This window comes from Tachyglossus aculeatus, chromosome 6 (genome assembly GCF_015852505.1).
Source record: "Tachyglossus aculeatus isolate mTacAcu1 chromosome 6, mTacAcu1.pri, whole genome shotgun sequence".
Taxonomy (NCBI): domain Eukaryota; kingdom Metazoa; phylum Chordata; class Mammalia; order Monotremata; family Tachyglossidae; genus Tachyglossus; species Tachyglossus aculeatus.
The window spans coordinates 31,329,499-31,338,065 of NC_052071.1; positions in this window are offsets into that span (position 1 = coordinate 31,329,499).

Consider the following 8,567-nt stretch of genomic DNA (forward strand, 5'->3'; position numbering starts at 1 on the left):
CCAGGGGCGTTCCTGATTCGTCCCTTTCTGCGGTGTTTCCCCGCCCCCCGATGACGTAGCTCCCGGAGCCCCGCCCCCTGGCACGTGCCCCCCGTGCCCGGTGCGCGTGCCTCGGTCGCCTCACCATCTGGGGTTGGAATATTCCTCAGGTAAGTGGGAGTCGTCAGAGGCTCCCCTCCTTTGGGCCAGCCTGGTTTATTCATTCAATCAATCAATCAATCAATCGTATTTATTGAGCGCTTACTGTGTGCAGAGCACTGTGCTGAGCGCTTGGGAAGTCCAAGTTGGCAACATCTTAGAGACGGCCCCTACCCAACAGCGGGCTCACAGGCTAGAAGGGGGAGACAGACAACAAAACAAAACGTATTAACAAAATAAATAGAATAGTAATAATAATAATGATGGTTTTTTTATGGCATTTATTAAGCGCTTACTACGTGCAAAGCACTGTTCTAAGCGCTGGGGAGGTTACAAGGTGATCAGGTTGTCCCACAGGGGGCTCACAGTCTTCATCCCCATTTTACAGATGAGGGAACTGGGGCACAGAGAGTGAAGTGACTTGCCCAAAGTCACCCAGCTGACAATTGGCCGAGCCGGGATTTGAACCCATGACCTCTGACTCCAAAGCCTGTGCTCTTTTCCACTGAGCCATACTGCTTCTATTTCTATTTGTTAAGCACTTACTACGTGCCAAGCAGTGTTCTAAGCGCTGGGGAGGTTACAAGGTGATCAGGTTGTCCCACGGGGGGCTCACAGTCTTCATCCCATTCTACAGATGAGGTACCTGAGGCACAGAGCATGATGATGATGGCATTTGTTAAGCGCTTACTACGTGCAAAGCACTGTTCTAAGCGCTGGGGAGGTTACAAGGTGATCAGGTTGTCCCACAGAGGGCTCACAGCCTTCATCCCCATTTTACAGATGAGGGAACTAGGGCACAGAGAAGTGAAGTGACTTGCCCAAAGTCACCCAGCTGACAATTGGCGGAGCCGGGATTTGAACCCATGACCTCTGACTCCAAAGCCTGTGCTCTTTTCCACTGAGCCGTACTACTTCTATTTCTATTTGTTAAGCACTTACTACGTGCAAAGCACTGTTCTAAGCGCTGGGGAGGTTACAAGGTGATCAGGTGGTCCCACGGGGGGCTCACAGTCTTCATCCCCATTCTACAGATGAGGTAACTGAGGCACAGAGGATGATGATGATGATGATGGCATTTGTTAAGCGCTTACTATGTGCAAAGCACTGTTCTAAGTGCTGGGGAGGTTACAAGGTGATGAGGTTGTCCCACGGGGGACTCACAGTCTTCATCCCCATTCTACAGATGAGGTACCTGAGGCACAGAGAATGGTGATGATGGCATTTGTTAAGCACTTACTATGTGCAAAGCACTGTTCTAAGCGCTGGGGAGGTTACAAGGTGATCAGGTTGTCCCACGGGGGGCTCCCAGTCTTCATCCCCATTCTACAGGTGAGGTACCTGAGGCACAGAGAATGATGATGATGGCATTTGTTAAGCGCTTACTATGTGCAAAGCACTGTTCTAAGCGCTGGGGAGGTTACAAGGTGATCAGGTTGTCCCACGGGGGGTCCCGGTCCTCATCCCCATTTTACAGATGAGGTACCTGAGGCACAGAGAATGATGATGATGGCATTTGTTAAGCGCTTACTATGTGCAAAGCACTGTTCTAAGCACTGGGGAGGTTACAAGGTGATCAGGTGGTCCCACGGGGGGCTCACAGTCTTCATCCCCATTCTACAGATGAGGTACCTGAGGCCCAGAGAAGTGAAGTGACTTGCCCAAGGTCACCCAGCTGACAAGTGGCTGAGCTGGGATTCGAACCCGTGACCTCTGACTCCCAAGCCCGTGCTCTTTCCACTGAGCCACGCTGCTTCCCTAGTAAATATGTGCAAGTGAAATAAATGAATTAATAGAGTAATGATAATGATGGTATTTGTTAAGCGCTTACTACGTGCAAAGCACTGTTCTAAGCGCTGGGGAGGTTACAAGGTAACCAGGTTGTCCCACCGGGGGCTCTCAGTTTTAATCCCCATTTTACAGATGAGGGAACTGAGGCCCAGTGAAGTGACTTGCCCAAAGTCACCCAGCTGACAGTTGGCGGAGTCGGAATTTGAACCCATGACCTCTGACTCCAAAGCCCGGGCTCTTTCCACTGCGCCACGCTGCTTCTCGTACTATTACTATTGTACGGTAATAAATCTGTACAGACATAAATACAGGTGCTGTGGAGAGGGGAAGGAGGTAAGGAGGACACCGTGAGCCCCATGTGGGACCAACAGGATGTGTTTTGTATCTACCCTAGCGTTTATAATAATAATAATAATGATGATGATAGAATGTACAAGTAAAATAAATATTTATTACTCTATTTTACTTGTACATATCTATTCTATTTATTTTATTTTGTTAATAAGTTTTGTTTTGTTGTCTGTCTCCCCCTTCTAGACTGTGAGCCCGCTGTTGGGTAGGGACCGTCTCTATGTGTTGCCTTAGTACAGTGCTCTGCACACAGTAAGCGCTCAATAAATACGATTGATTGATTGATTGATTTGGTGCGCCTTATTTGTTCCCAGAGAGCTCTGAAGAATAGTAACACGACAGGTGGCTCATCAGCGGGGGCCGGACTGCCAAATGCAGAAGGGATTTAGCGAGATCATCATCATCAATCGTATTTATTGAGCGCTTACTGTGGGCAGAGCACTGTACTAAGCGCTTGGGAAGTCCAAGTTGGCAACATATAGAGACAGTCCCTACCCAACAGTGGGCTCACAGTCTAAAAGGGGGAGACAGAGAACAGAACCAAACAACATACGAACAAAATAAAATAAATAGAATAGATATGTACAAGTAAAATAAATAGATAAATAAATAAATAAAATAAATAACAAATATGTACAAACATATATACATAGATGCCATCTGACATCCTGACGTTATTGTTTTCGTTTCTAGAATTTCACGACTCGGGTACGTGGAAGGTTAGAAAGAAACAGCTGAGGCCAAATGTATTGTGCAGCAGACGCGTCACCTGCGGTGACTTAACTTTTTCAGCAAAGGCTGCGTCTCAGTTAAATCTAAGATGATTTCAAGCCTGTGCACTAGCAAAGCCTTCAAACACTTGGGGGAATTAAGTCGAGTGATCTGGGTTCGATGCCGATTTGTAAACCTTCCAAAAATGTTCTCAAGAGGGAGACATCTATGTACAAATATGTTTGTACATATTTTTTACTCTATTTTATTTGTACATATCTATTCTATTTATTTTATTTTGTTACTATGCTTGGTTTTGTTCTCTGTCTCCCCCTTTTAGACTGTGAGCCCACTGTTGGGTAGGGACTGTCTCTAGAGGTTGCCAATTTGTACTTCCCAAGCGCTTAGTACAGTGCTCTGCACGTAGTAAGCGCTCAATAAATACGATTGATGATGATGATGATGTTGCCAATTTGTACTTCCCAAGCGCTTAGTCCAGTGCTCTGCACGTAGTAAGCGCTCAATAAATACGATTGATGATGATGATGATGAAAGGGAGGCAGTGAAATCTAGTGGAAAAAGCATGTCCCGTGATGATAGAAACCTGGATTCTATTCTTGGCTCTGCTACTGGTCAGCTGTGTGGCCTCAGTTTCCTCACCTGTAAAATGGAGCAAAAAGCTCCGTTGTCCTCCCTCTAAATGTGAGCCCTGTGTGGGACAGCGGTGATGTTCAATCTGAGTATCTTTTAGACTGTGAGCCCACTGTTGGGTAGGGACTGTCTCTGTATGTTGCCAATTTGTACTTCCCAAGCGCTTAGTACAGTGCTCTGCACATAGTAAGCGCTCAATAAATACGATTGATGATGATGATGAGTATCTTGTGTCTGCTCCAGAGCTTAGCATAGCACTCATCACATAGCGCCGCTTAATAAGGTGCCATCGATATTATCATTGACTTCCCAGAGCCTTTAAAAAGATGAAAACTTAAGGGAAAAAAAATCTAAAAATCTTTATCCTGTAGGATTTTGTGCTTTTAAGAAAACTTTCCAGTTAGAATATTTTTTACGATGAGATACATATGCACCAACTCCATGGGGGAACGGATTCATTCATTCATTCAATCGTATTTATTGAGCACTTACTGCGTGCGGAGCACTGTACTGAGCGCTTGGGAAGTACAAGTCGGCAACATATAAAGACGGTCCCTACCCAATAACGGGCTCACAGTCTAGAAGGGGGAGACAGACGACAAAACATGTAGACAGGTGTCAAAACTATCAGAATAGATAGAATTATAGCTATGTGCACATTATTAACAAAATAGAGACGGATGAATTCAGTCAGTCACATTTATTGAGCACTTACTGTGTGCAGAGCACTGTATTACGCACTTGGGAAAGTACAATGTAACAACAGCGGACACCTAGAGAAGGAGCGTGGCTCAGTGGAAAGAGCACGGCTTGGGAGTCAGAGGTCCTGGGTTCAAATTCTGCCCCCGCCGCTTGTCAGCTTTGGACAAGTCACTTCTCTGTGCCTCAGTTACCTCTTCCGTCAAATGGGGATTAAGATTAGGAGCCCAACGTGGGACAACCTGATCAGCGTGTATCCTCCCCTGTGCTTAGAGCAGTGCTTGGCACATGGTAAGTGCTTGACAAATACCAAAATTATTATTATTATTCTGCGCCCACAGTGAGCTTACGGTCTAGAGGGATGGGTTCCATGGGTGTGAGGGTGATGCCGGCGGATCCACCCCGACGGGTTTTTTAGGGCAGTGTGGGCATCCTCAGCCAACCCACCCGCCCCGTGGAGCTGCTTCCACAGTCGGGCCCAAGCGCTTAGCACAGTGCTCTGCACACAGTAAGCGCTCAATAAATACGATTGATGGATTGATTCCGGTTCGAGGCTGTTTTCCGTCTGCCATCCTGGCTCCCAGGACGGTCAGCTGGGCTGCCGAGGCGGAGGAGGTAGAACAGCCGCAAGACTGGGCAAACAAGGGAACCTGGAAACAGGGCTGGGCACCTTTAAATTACTCAGTCTAATGGGTTGTGCATGTAAAGAAAGCACATCATCATCATCAATCGTATTTATTGAGCGCTTACTGTGTGCAGAGCACTGTACTAAGCACTTGGGAAGTCCAAGTTGGCAACATGTAGAGACAGTCCCTACCCAACAGTGGGCTCACAGTCTCAAAGGGGGAGAGAGGGTGATGAGGAGAGGAAAAAAGGAGGTGCTCAGTCTGGGAATCAAAGAGGCTTAACCATGAACTCCACTTAGGCTCAATGTCCTTTCACCCCAAATCCAGGCTCAGCGCAGAGTTCATCACTGGGATTGGGTTGGTACCCTGTTGGAGCAGTTTTATTTCTTGAGGGACGATGGAATTGTATTTCATCCTTCGTCATCAAGGTGCTTTCGGTAATAGCCACTGAAATGCAATGAAAAATTTCCTATGATATGTTGTGCCAACAGGGCTTTTTGTCCCTCCTGTATAAATGAAAAGGGGAATGATAGACTTTGGGGGTGGAGTAGGGGGAGGGGAGGAGAAAGGACCCACCTTGTACTTCCCAAGCGCTTAGTACAGTGCTCTGCACGCAGTAAACGCTCAATAAATACGATTGATTGACCCGGAAATTTCAACTGGTCAACAATCAACTGTAAGAAAGGAAACACAAGGACCAGAAGAAGAGTGTCAGACTTTGAAAGTCCTCTACTCAGACTGCCACCAAGGGATCCTCGGCCACAGTCTCTGGAGCTACGTTATAGGGAAATTTTTATCCCTTCAGCTTGCCTTGAAATCAAGGAAACTTTTTGTGGAGAAAAATTAGTCTGTGCTAACCTCGTGTACGTATTCCACCTTTTCCCAGCCAAATAACCACGCATTCTGTTGTAGCAAAACTGAAGCAGCATGGCTTAGTGGACAGAGGACAGGCCTGGGAGCCAGAAGGTCTTGGGTTCTGATCCCAGTTCTGCTGTGTGTCCTTGGGCAAGTCACTTAACTTCTCTGTGCCTGTTACTTCATATGTACAATGGGGATTGAGACTGTGGGCCCCACTTAGGACTGTGAGCCCACTGCTGGGTAGGGACTGTCTCTAGTTGTTTCCAACTTGTCCTTCCAAAGCGCTTAGTACAGTGCTCTACACACAGTAAGCGCTCAATAAATACGATTGATGATGATGATGACAGGGACTGTGCCCAACCCAATTTGCTAGTATCCAGCTCAGCGCTTAGTACACTTGGTAAGCGCTGAACAAATACCACACTTATCATTATTATTATTGAAGTAATTATATAACCAAAATTTTATTGAAATTATTGCTCATCCAAATGGTGTTCTAGAAACTGAAGATTTAGTGTGCGGTGAGTCTCTCATGAATAAAATCAATAGTGATAGTTGTTTAATCTTAAGATATTATCTTAAAACGTTATGGGCTTGCTTTGAGGGCATTGTGGAATTGGGTGCTGCAAGATAGTTTTGTTGGCCTTGGCTGGACCCTGAATAAGGCCGTGATGCTGTCATCTTTTACCCTTCAACTTTCATTTATTCATTCAATCAATCGTATTTATTGAGCGCTTACCGTGTGCAGAGCCCTGTACTAAGCGCTTGGGAAGTACAAGCCGGCGACATAGCTTTGTACTCCTCCCTCCCCGCTGCCCCCGAATTAGAAACTTAAGTGCACACACGCGCACGTTCCTGAATGTCTTGCCTATCAAGTGAAACAGGGCTGCTGACCTGGAGCCAACAGCTGGAATGAGATAACAAAGTACCAGGCCTCTGCAGGGTCCTTCACGCCAGCATACGGACGAGATATCCCCGAGCGGGCATGGAAGTCGGGCAAGAAGTAGGCCTTCAACTCAATTCTAGAATAAGAAGCCGATCTGATGTGCTCACCAAAAGCACCCAAGTCCCGGAGGTTCATTCCTCTCTTTTAGACTTCTCCATTCTCGGGTCTTCCCCCAAGCCCGGGCCAATTCAACTCTCATCCCATCCCTGCCTGGGGTTTCAGGCAGTTGTTTTATTAGTCAAAAAGGGCTTCCGAAGCCATCCGCGGGGCCACCCCGACCTAGATAAGTGTTGGTAGAGCCGACGTCTCTGAACCAGTGAAGCCTTTCCGTTCTCATTTATCTGCAGTTAATCACGAAAAGCAATTTCCTTGACTGTAGCTACCCGAAACATATTCTGAGGGGCTGGAAACACCAGAGTTGCTTTCCATTGCCTAAGTAGTTGAGTCATTATTCTTTTCAAAATGCCGTTCTGGTACGTATGCCATAGAAGAAAAGAATGACTCAGAGAGCTCAACGTCCACATCTCGCAGCATGGGAAAAGATTCCAAATCCATTTATTGAAATTGATAGTTATGGTATTTGTTAAGTGCTTCCTGGGTGCCTGAGCACTGGGGTAGATACAGGATAATCAGATTAGACGCAATCTCCGTCCCACTCGGGGCTCCCAATTTAAAACTGACAAATATTGGAATTCCACAGCTGAATCCCACGACCCAGCTAGATCTTTTGGCTCCGGAGACATGTTTTCCTGACTTGCTCCTGGGTGCCTAGATGGAATTCACTGTGTTCTGCCAGAATGTGTGTTTTCACTCCATGGGTGGGATCTTTTTGCTCCAGAGACATGTTTTCCTGACTTGCTCCCGGGTACCTAGATGGAATTCACTGTGTTCTGCCAGAATGTGTGTTTTCACTCCATGGGTGGGACACAACTGCAGAATTGGGAACATTCTTGCAACAGCGTGCACCTGTCTGGAGACCACATGATGGAATATCAGAAAAATCAGTTGTGCACATGTATGTGGTGTCAGGCAGAGCGGGTAAGTACTATCGCATGAGTTTTCTGTAGCATTGAGTTCTGCAAGAACTCAGCCCCTGCACTGTGGGAGAACTGGGAGAATTCCAGTATTGAATGCGTGCCCTTGTGTTTCCGCACTGCAGATGTGGAAATCCACAATAGTCCCTAAAACATGCTACGCCAGACAGCCAGAACACACTGTTAAGGAGACACCGTCTAAGGCCAGTGTATCTATAATACCCCACGATCCCAAATTTACAAAGTTGTTTTGTCCTGGGGATTGCAGATTTTTAGCCAAAATATAAAGCACGTTGTAAAGGATTAGTATGTTTCCCTCTAAGAGTTCATGTTGCTTTAGATAATAAATAACAAACGATGTCATGGGACTTTATTTACAAATAAATAACATGAGATACAAAATTTCATACGAAAAGAGTGAAAATTAGATGGACTCAGTAGACTACTGAGTAATTGGATGAGAGGCTTTAATACTCCCCTCCAGCCCAACCTCCAGATCTTATCATCCGCACCACACAGTTTGTTACTCCGCATTTGTTTCTACCTGTGCATCATCGTATCCTTGCCTCCCTGTATGTCTAGCCGGATGTCTGCGTCCAAGCTGTCTGTTTTGGAAGCTTAACTCCTTCAGGACAGGAAGCGGGCTAGCTGAACTGACTGTACACCACCTCTGTGAGAGTCCTTAATAAATAGTATAAATAGTACGATAGTATAAATAGTACAACCCAGTCTGCACGCTTCGCTCCTCCAATGCTAACCTTC